The sequence below is a fragment of the Phoca vitulina genome, unplaced genomic scaffold, assembly GCF_004348235.1.
Source record: "Phoca vitulina isolate PV1807 unplaced genomic scaffold, GSC_HSeal_1.0 scaffold31, whole genome shotgun sequence".
Taxonomy (NCBI): Eukaryota; Metazoa; Chordata; class Mammalia; order Carnivora; family Phocidae; genus Phoca; species Phoca vitulina.
The window spans coordinates 11,644,148-11,654,573 of NW_022589734.1; positions in this window are offsets into that span (position 1 = coordinate 11,644,148).

Genomic DNA, 10,426 nt, shown 5'->3' on the forward strand with positions numbered 1-10,426 from the left:
CTTTCTTTCTTTCTTTCTTTCTTTCTTTCTTTCTTTCTTTCTTTCCTTCCTTCCTTCCTTCCTTCCTTCCTCTTTCTCTTTCTTTCTTTCTTTCTTTCTTTCTTTCTTTCTTTCTTTCCTTCCTTCCTTCCTTCCATCCTTCCTTCCTCTTTCTTTCTCTTTCTTTCTTTCTTTCTTTCTTTCTTTCTTTCTTTCTTTCTTTCTTTCCTTCCTTCCTTCTTTCTGTCTTTCTGTCTTTCTTTTTCTCTTATATACGGATGCCCAATTATTCCAGCACCCTTTGTTGAAAGGATCATCCTTTTTTCTTTCAAGTTGCTTTGCTCCTTTGTCAAAAATCAATTGACCATATATGTGTGGGTAAATTTCTGGACTTTCTATTCTGTTCTATTGATCTATGTGTCTACCTTTTCACCAATACCAGACTGTCTTGATTACCATTTCTTTAGGGTAAGTGTTGAAATCAAGTTTTGAAAGTTTTCCACTCTCTTTCTCAAAATTGTTTTGGCTATTTCAGCGCCTTTGCTTTCCCATATAAATGGTTAGAATCAGCTTATTAATTTTACACCAAAATTCTTGCAGAAAGTTCGATTGGGATTGTGTCAATTTTGTAGATCAATTTGGGGAGAATTGACACCTTAATAATACTGAATTTTTCAATCATGAATTAGTATTTCTTTTCATTTATTTAGATCTTTGACTTCTTTCTTCACTGTCTTGTAGTTTTAAGCATATCTTGCATGTATTTCATTAAATTTATACCTAAGTATTTAATGTTTACTGGTGCTATTGTAAATGACTTCTTAAAATTTCAATTTATGATTGTTGCTAGTACAGAGAATTACCACTGATTTTTGTACATTGACATTGTATCTTGTAACCTTGCTAAATTTATTAGTTCTAGAGGCTTTTTTGTAGATTCTTTGAGATTTTCTACATATATGATCATGTCATCTGTGAATAAAGACAGTTGTATTTCTTCCTTTCCCATCTATATTCCTTTTATTTCCTTTTCTCGATTTATTATACAGACTAGGACCTCCAATACAATGTTGAATAGGAGTATGACAGCAGATATTCATTCTTTGTTCCTGATATGAGGGGTAAAGCTTTCCATCTTTCACTATTAAGTATAATGATGGTTGTGGAGTTTTTGTAGATGTTCTTTATCAGGTTGAGGAAATTCCCTAGTTTCCTAGTTTGCTGAGAATCAATTTACATTATTATTACAAATGGATGTTGAATTTGGTAAAAATTTTTTGCCATGTTTATTGAGATAATCATGTATTTTTTCTTCTTTATATCTGTTGATATAGTGAATTTTATTGACTAATTTTTTTAAGATTTTATTTATTTATTTGACAGAGAGTGAGAGACAGCGAGAGAGGGAACACAAGCAGGGGGAGTGGGAGAGGGAAGCAGGCTTCCCGCTGAGCAGGGAGCCTGATGTGGGGCTTGATCATGACCTGAGCCGAAGGCAGACGCTCAAACAACTGAGCCACCCAGGCACCCCTTGACTAATTTTTGAATGTTGAATTAACTTTTCATTTCCTGGATAAAGCTCAGTTGGTTTTCTATATTGCTGAATTCCATTTTCTAATATTTTGTTGAGGATTTTTTTTACATCTGTGTTCTTGAGAGTTATTATTCTGTTGTTTTCTTCTAATGTCTTTGTCTGGTTTTGGTATCAGAATGAAGGTGGCTTGATTAAATAAGTTGGGAGGTCCTCCCTCCTTTTCTATTTCCTGCAGGAGTTTGTGTAGAACTGGTCCTATTTCTTCTTTAAAATATTTTGTAGTATATAACATTGAACCTATCTGAGCCCAAAGTTTTCTTTCTTAGAAAAATTTCAAATTTGAATTCAATTTCTTTAAGACCTAGGACCATTCAGTCATTTATTTCTTCTTGAGGGAGCTCTGGTAATTTGCATCTCTCAAAATATTTGTCCATTTTATCTAAATTGTCAAGTCTATAAGCATAATGTTGTATGTGATCATGTTCCCTTCTTGTCCCTTAGATGTTCGTAGGGTCGGCAGTGATGTTCCCTGTTTTGTTCTTAATATTGGTAATTTGAGTCCTCTCATATCCATGGTCATTTTGGCTAGAGGTTTATCAGCTTTAGGGATCTTTTCAAAGAACCAGCTTTTGAAAATTAGCAAGTCAAGAAACGACAGATGTTGGCGAGGATGCAGAGAAAGGGGAACCCGCCTACACTGCTGGTGGGAATGCAAGCTGGTGCAGCCACTCTGGAAAACACTTTGGAGGTTCCTCAAAGTTGAAAATAGAACTACCCTACGACCCAGCAATTACACTACTGGGTATTTACTCCAAAGATACAAATGTAGTGATCCAAAGGGGCACATGCACCCCAGTGTTTATAGCAGCAATGTCCACAATAGCCAAACTATGGAAAAAGCCCTGCTGTCCATCAATAGATGAGTGGATAAAGAAAATGTGGTATATGTATATATATACATATATATATATACACACACACATACACACACACACAATGGAATACTACTCAGCCATCAAAAAAAATCTTGCCATTTACAACAATATGGATGGAACTAGAGGGTATTATGCTAAGCGAAATAAGTCAATTAGAGAAAGACGATTATCATATGATCTCACTCAAAAGTGAGAATTTAAGAGAATTTAAGAAACAAAACAGAGGATCATAGGGGAAGAGAGGGAAAAATAAAACAAGACGAAATCGGAGAGGGAGACAAACCATAAGAGACTCTTAATTGTAGGAAACAAACTGAGGGTTGCTGAAGGGGAGGGGGGTGAATGGATGGGGTAACTGGGTGATGGGCATTAGGGAGAGCACTTGATGTGATGAGCACTCAGTGTTATATGCAACTGATGAATCACTGAACTCTACTTCTGAAACTAATAATATACTATATGTTAATTAATTGAATTTAAATAAAAAATATCAAAAAATAAATAAATAACAAATAAAAAAACAGGCAAGGAATTAGCTTTTGGTTTCACTATTTTTTCTATTGTTTTTCTGTTTTCCATTTCATTGATTTCTGCTCTTCCTTTATTATTTCCCTCCTTCTCTTGCTTTGAGTTAATTTACTTTTCTTTCCCAATTTCTTAAGGTAGAAACTTAGATTATTGACTTACAACTCTCTTGTTTTCTGATACCAGCATATATTGTGTAACTTTTCCTCTAAGCATTGCTTTAGCTACACCCCCATACATTTTGATTTATTGTGACTTCATTTTTATCCAATTCAAAATATTTTCTGCTTCCCCTATGATTTCCTCTTTTACCCATGTATTATTTAGTAATCTTTCCTTTCCAAAGATTTGGGGGTTTTCCAGATATTTCTTTGTTATGGATTTATAGTTTAGCTCTGTTGCGGCTAGAAAATATACTTCCTATGGTTTTTTAATTCTTTTAAATTTGTGGACGCATTTCAGAATATGAATCTATTCAGTTAGCCCAGGATATGGCCTATCTTGGTGAAAATGTTCTGCCTGTACTTGAAAAGAATGTGCATTCTGCATTTTGGGGTGGAATGTTGGCTTCACCAAGTGTCAGCTAAGCAAGTTGGTTCACAGTATTATGTCTTCGAAATACTTAGGTGGCCCTAATCTTTCATTAACCACAGGCTACCTTTAAATAATACTCTACTGCTTCTCACATAGTATAAGAATGTTATAACGGTATACTTCCAACTCCCCATTGGAAATTCCCAAATTGTAAGTTCCCCATTTCTATCTTTCATGTTGTTGTTGGCATAGATTTTTCTTCTACATATGCGACAATTCTACGATTCATTGTTAAATAATCAATTATCTTTTAGAGCAATTAAAAGCAAAATGTCTTTTATACTTTACTTTCAGTTTAATCATTTCTGGAGATCTTCATTTCTTTTTGTAAATCCACCTTTCTGTCAAGCATCATATTCCTTTGCCTGTAGAATTTCCTTAACCTTTTCTTGTGGGACAGGTCTTCTGGTAATGAATTCTATGTTTTCGTTTGTTCTGTATTTATGTACAATTTTAAATATTTTGCCTGAGGTAGAAGTGTCTAAAGATGAATGTCATTAATTACTTTTTTTTTTTTTCCTGTAAGCACATGAAGAGGTAAAATCTATTTCCCCTCCCCTTCAACTTGGGCTGATCTTGTGGCTTGCTATAACCAATGAATATGGCAGGAGTGATCACGTGCCAGTTCTGACTCTCGCCTCTAAAAAGACGGCAACTTCTGTATTGCTCGAAGATACCAGCCACCTGGATGTAAAGAAGCTCAAGCATACTACTGAATTATGAGATACCATCTGAAGAGGAAAAAGCCATATGGAGGAACACTAGGCACCAGACGTGTAAGTGAAACTGTATTGGATCTTCCATCCCAGCCCAGCTACCTGCTAAATTCATTTGAGTGACCTCAGCTGATTCTCCACACGGCTGGAAAGCCACCCATCTTATCCCTGCCTGCCCAGATTCCCAATACTTTCACATAGTGGTAACAAAAGTCAGATGTTTAGTTCACTTAAAAAATGTTTTTTTCATTCTTGTCAGACAGTGCGCCCCCCTATTGCTTGCACCCAGATGGAACGGCTCCCCACTCCGCTGACAGACTACTTAATAAGAGTGAAAAACTTAAAATTACATAGCACTGGTTCTCCTCCTTTCTAGTAATTCATGATTATCAGGTGTCTACTAGCAAATTGCATAGACTAGCTAGCAATTATAATCTTCCTATGTATACGCAACTAACAGAGTTTCATTAAATATAGTTTATACCTCCTCTTCAGTTACACTCACCAAGATATTCAGTATCTACCTAGCATTTTTAGTCAGTTAAACTTGCAGGACGCCTGGGTGGCTCAGTCAGTTAAGTGTCTGCCTTCAGCTCAGGTCATGATCCCAGGATCCTGGGATCGATTCCCACATTGGGCTCCCTGCTCAGCAGGGAGCCTGCTTCTCCCTCTGTCTGCAGCTCCCCCTGCTTGTGCTCTCCCTCTCTCTCTCTGGCAAATAAATAAATAAAATCTTGAAAAAAAACCTTGCATTTTTTTTCTCCATTCAAATTTTAAAGTATACTGCAGCAGAAGAGAGGAAGGACTAAGCTTTATCCTTCATTGAAACCGAGTCCCTGCTCTCTGGCCGCACACCTTTAGCGGGTTATGCACACAGAGGGCCAGGGCATTGTGTCTGGGCTTTGGGGAGAGGACACTCCCTTGTGAGATGAAATCAGAAGCCTGCCATTCAGCCTTAGTAGAAAACAAAACTGGTTGCGATAATGTGTTAATTAATGTGACTATTTAGGAGTTTTCAGTGCTTTTATTTACTTCCTCTGGCTCCTTCTCAAGGAAGATTTCAGGAGAAAGCTACCCATCAACCGGAAGAAGAAGCGTATAAGCGTACATGTGCCTCTTACTTGCATCTATTCCATGGAATGACAGAAACGTCTTCCTCAGGCTATAACTGGTAGGTAGAATGATCAAGAGAAAAATGACTTCCAGAAAAACATACAAAAATAAAACACCTGCTATGAAGCCGTCTTTGCTAAGGATATGAAAGATGCAGGCATTGTACTTCAAATGGAATAAAAAGGGTTTTTTTGTTTGTTTGTTGCTATTGACCAATATTTATCCTTGATCAAGTGAATGAATCCTCCTCCCACTGCCTGGTGCTCCTTCCTTCACACCCTCACAGACTCAGATCCCAAGAACACTCCCCAGAGAATTTTCTCCCCAGAGACTGCTTCCCAGGGGAAAACTGACCCATGGGAAGGAGTAGCTGAATATTTATGGAAAACTCCAAAATTTCAAATGAATGGACAACAAGTAATTACCCAGCTTCAAAAATTATCAACCAGTAGCCAATTGCATTTCATCTGAACCCTCACTGACTTCCCCTAATCCCATCCTAGCTTTTTTTTTTTCCAGAGAGAGCCAGGGGGAGGGGCAGAGGGAGAGGGAGAGAGAATCTCAAGCCAACTCCGCACCCAGGGTGGAGCCCAACTTAGGGGACCTATCTCATGACCCTGAAATCATGACCTGAGCCAAAATCAAGAGTCAGCCGCCTAACCAAATGAGCCACGCAGGCGCCCTCCCCCTCATCCTAGTTTATTTTGAAGCCAATCCCAAAAACTGTAAATTTTAATCTGTGACTGTATCAGGACAGATCCCTAAAAGGTAAGAATTCTTCTTTTTAAAGACCATAAGTGCAATACCATTATCACATCTTAAAAAATTAACAGTAATTCCCTAATACCAACAAAGTCAGTGTTCAGTTAGTTTCAGTTAGGATCTATATAATAGATGCCCTGCATTGCAACTGATTGATATACATTTTAATTCTCTTTTGGTCTGTAGGTTCTCGCTCATCAGTTTTTATTTTTTATTGATTTAGTTTTGATTGATGAGATTTTTAATTTTTTTAAATTTTTAGGTTTTTTCAGTTTTTCTTTTAATTCCAGAGTAGTTAACATACAGTGTTCTATTAGTTTCAGGTGTACAATATAGTGATTCTCATCAGTTTTTAAACTATACAGTATAGTTTTTGACTTTCATGATTCCTATGCTTGGAGTCAGAAGAGCTTGTGGTAATACATTCATACTAACAATAGCTGCCTTTTGAAGCCTTGTTATGAACCAGGCATGGTGGTAAGTGCTTTGCGTATATTATCCCATTTAATCCTTACACTAAGCCAGCAAGTTAGATACTCTCAGCCCCATGTTATAAACAGAACACTGAGGGGTCAAGAAATGAAGTAATTTGCCTGGGAACACATAGTTAATAAGAAACTGCTGAGGCTTAATACCATATCATTCTGATTCTGGTACTTCCGTGGATGTTCAAAATATTTCTTAGGTTAACAGAAACTGAACGCCATTGTAAAATGTCCACGTGGTCTGTCCAAATCAGCAGGCATGTACTGAGAACCTTCTGTGTTCCTGGAACTGGGTAGGAGCTGGGCAGAATCAGCAGGTAAACTGTGTTTGATCACTGCCTTGCCAATGCTCTCAATCCGGAGGCTGGGGCGGAAGGAGACAGACACAAGCAGATGCCATGAAAAGTGGCCTGCGGTACGTGCTATCACGGAGCTACCGGTGAGAAGCGATGCAGAACAGAGAGAGAAAAAGAATTCTAACTTGGGAGATTCGAAAAAGCTTTCGGAGAACACGGGAGCTTCAGTGCCCCTGAATGAGTAGTAGGATATTAGCAAACAGTTTAGGCGGCTGGAGAGTAAAGATGATGAAAACTAAAGAATAATACTGCATTCTAATGACGTTTACCTGGGGCCTCTGTTTCCCCCCTGTTGATTTGGTGGAGATGCATAAAACATTCCTTGCAGCTTTTCCGACAACTCAGCAACTTGCACCATAGGTAGGTGGGAGCTAACTCCTCACCTGCTTCCACCCTCTTTCTAGGCAGAATCTAGGTTAGGGTGGTGATAGGAAGGGCATATTGATCATCCATATCAACTGCTAATCAACTCTTTGCTGGTCCCTTTTTTAAGATTTTATTTGTTTATTTGAGAGAGAGAGAGAGGCCATGTGAGAGAGAAAGCGAGCGTGAGCGCATGAGCAGGGGGAGGGGTAGAGGGAGAAGCAGACTCCCCGCTGAGCAGGGAGCCCGATGCGGGACTCGATCCCGAGACTCCAGGATCATGACCTGAGCAGAAGGCAGACTCTTAACCAACTGAGCCACCCAGGCGCCCCTGCTGGTCCGTTTAAAAAAGCCCAGGACTGTGTTAGGATTACTAGTGGCCGTGGCCCTTGTGTCCTGGGCTGCCATTTAGCTTATCAGCCTGCTTCTGACCTAAAGCATCCTTCAGCTTTTGCTGAGGTCAGGCAACTTGCCAGCTCCTTGGAAGGAGAGCCTGGGTTCCCGGGAGAGCTAATTTTGTGCCTCCCTGATTACAACCTGATCACAACGCTGGATTGTTCCTGGTGAGGGGTGTCGGCTGTCACAGCGGGAGGCCGTCAAACCCTCTGCTTAGTGGCAAATCCATCTGAAATTCCTTTAGGTCTGTTACATTAGGAAACAGAACTCCTTTTTCCAGCACTTGGAAGGATGACTTCATTTTACATCTTTATTAGAGAAACCTGTTATTCTGGCTCTAGAAGGTTAAGTGAAAGGGATAGCTGAGCAGCAAATTTTCATTTCTGTTTTGTCACTCATCAGCTGCAAAAGATTAGCCTCCAGCTGCTGGACCCTTTTTCCCAAGCCTGGTTGTTTCCCTTCTCATCTCCTCCCACTTACAGGGGTGAGTGTGTTCTCAGAAAAGACAAATAGGTTTTAATATTAATCAAAGCAAATCCTAAGTAGAGAAGTAAATCTACTATCCACTCCTCCCCTCCAAATCATATGTGGCAATGAATTTAAAAGCCGAAAGCAAAATCCATGCTAGCAGTTCCTACAATTAAGGAGGAAAGTTAACATCATTGCCTACAATCCCTTACTTGGAAGATCAAAGAACTTTAAAGTCAATGTGGCTAAATTATTTCCAGTGACTTTTATTATTATAACATTTGTAGCGTGTGGTAGTGACTAAGGCTATCTATCCGATATTTCTGGTTTTTCTCCCCTATGCACCTATCCTTTTCCCCAAACTCGACATTAGATGACACGGCCATGTGATTTGCTTTAGTTAAGAAAATGTGAGCCAATGCGGTGTCTGGGTGGCTCAGTCAGTTAAGTGTTTGCCTTCAGCTCAGGTCAGGACCCCAGGGTCCTGGGATCGAGTCCCACGTTGGGCTCCCTGCTTCTCTGTCTCTCTCTGTCTGCTGCTCCCCCTGCTTGTGCACGCTCTCCCTCTCTGTCACATAAATAAATAAAATCTTTTAAAAAAGAAAATGTGAGCAAAGATAACGGGTGCCATCTCCAGACAAGCTTTGAGAGCCAATGCATGACTGCCCATGCTTTTCCTTCCCTCTGCCATGGTGACTGGTGACTTTCAAGGTGGTGGCTACTCCATCAACCCGATTCCCCTTATAAAAACAGTGGGCAGAGCCCCGGGACAACAACATGATGGACACAAAGCATGAGCTAGAAATAAACCTTTGCTGTCGAAGTCACTGACCCTGAGATTGTTATGGGAGTGTTACCCAGCCTTGCTTGACTGATACATAGGGTTTCTTAAAAGCTTCTGAGGATTAAACAAATGAGCCTCCAGATAACCTGTAAGGTAACCTTCAAAAAGTTTTTGGGTTGATGAATGTGATAAAACACCCTCTACAAATTTGAGGGACTAATGATAATTTTGCCAAGCTTTCCAAAAAGGCTCATTTTCCAACCTTCTGGTAATTTGCATAAGGTATAATATACATATAATATATATTGTATTGTATGTTATATAACATGTATAATATGGTACCCTACAACACGTTTTTTTTTTCCCCTGGAGCATTAAACATTTTATGAAGTGACAAGACAACACAGAGGAAATTAACCTTGTATTTAATATTGAAAAAACTTTTAAATTTTGGTTCTTAAGACCTCCTATGCCCATATTCTACAAGACTAGCCCTTTTCAGATATATTTGCTGTACGTGACAGTTAGAACAGAAGAGGCAAATCTATTACTCAACTAAACAAACTTTTGCTAAGCAAGCTTCACTGTGCCAAAGTTATATTTTAGCACCCTCTACTGAAGAAATTATGTGCACCTTTGATCAGTATGGGTGATTCCTGCCTCGGTGATCTTTTTTGACTTGGGCTTTTCAAATAGAGGCTCTGGAGAATATATTATTTACACTCTGTACTAAAAGAAGTTTGTCCTTTAAACAAATGCCCTTCTGATAAGCTATTCACCTACCAATGGTATGTGTCTTCTGCAGATCATGGAGCAAAGGAAATGCAGATAGACATGCAGCCATTAATGTGTATATAATTTACACATTCACAATGTAAAAATATACCTGGTGAAAATTAGACATTTGTAATACCATATCTCTCTCCGTGGCAACACCCCTGCCTCCCATGCTCACATAGGGCTTATGAGCTTCCAATCTCTCCATAATGTCTTCTGAGTTATTTGCCAAATCCCCCTACAAATTATGTCACTCTCAATTATTCATTCAACAGACTATGTGACAGGCACAGTGCTAAGGGCAAGAGTTCCATTGTCAGCTAAACGGGTGTTAAATCTGTCCTCTGAGAGTTTACAATCTTATTGCAGAGCTGACTTTTCACCAAATGAAGAGACAGATAGTGTTTAATTACGGACTGTAACATGTGATTTCAAAGGGTACAGTTTCCTGTTCGTATGCAGCAGGAGGACCCAACTTACACCTGCTAAGTCACAGAGCAGTGATTGGGCTGAAATGAACAGAAGTCGATGGGCAGATGCCAGCCAGCTGAAGAGCAGGGTGGGCAGGAGGTGGGGGAGCATTACAGGAACGGAAAGCAGCAGGTGTAATACTCCATGTTGAGAGAGGGAGCCTGGCTG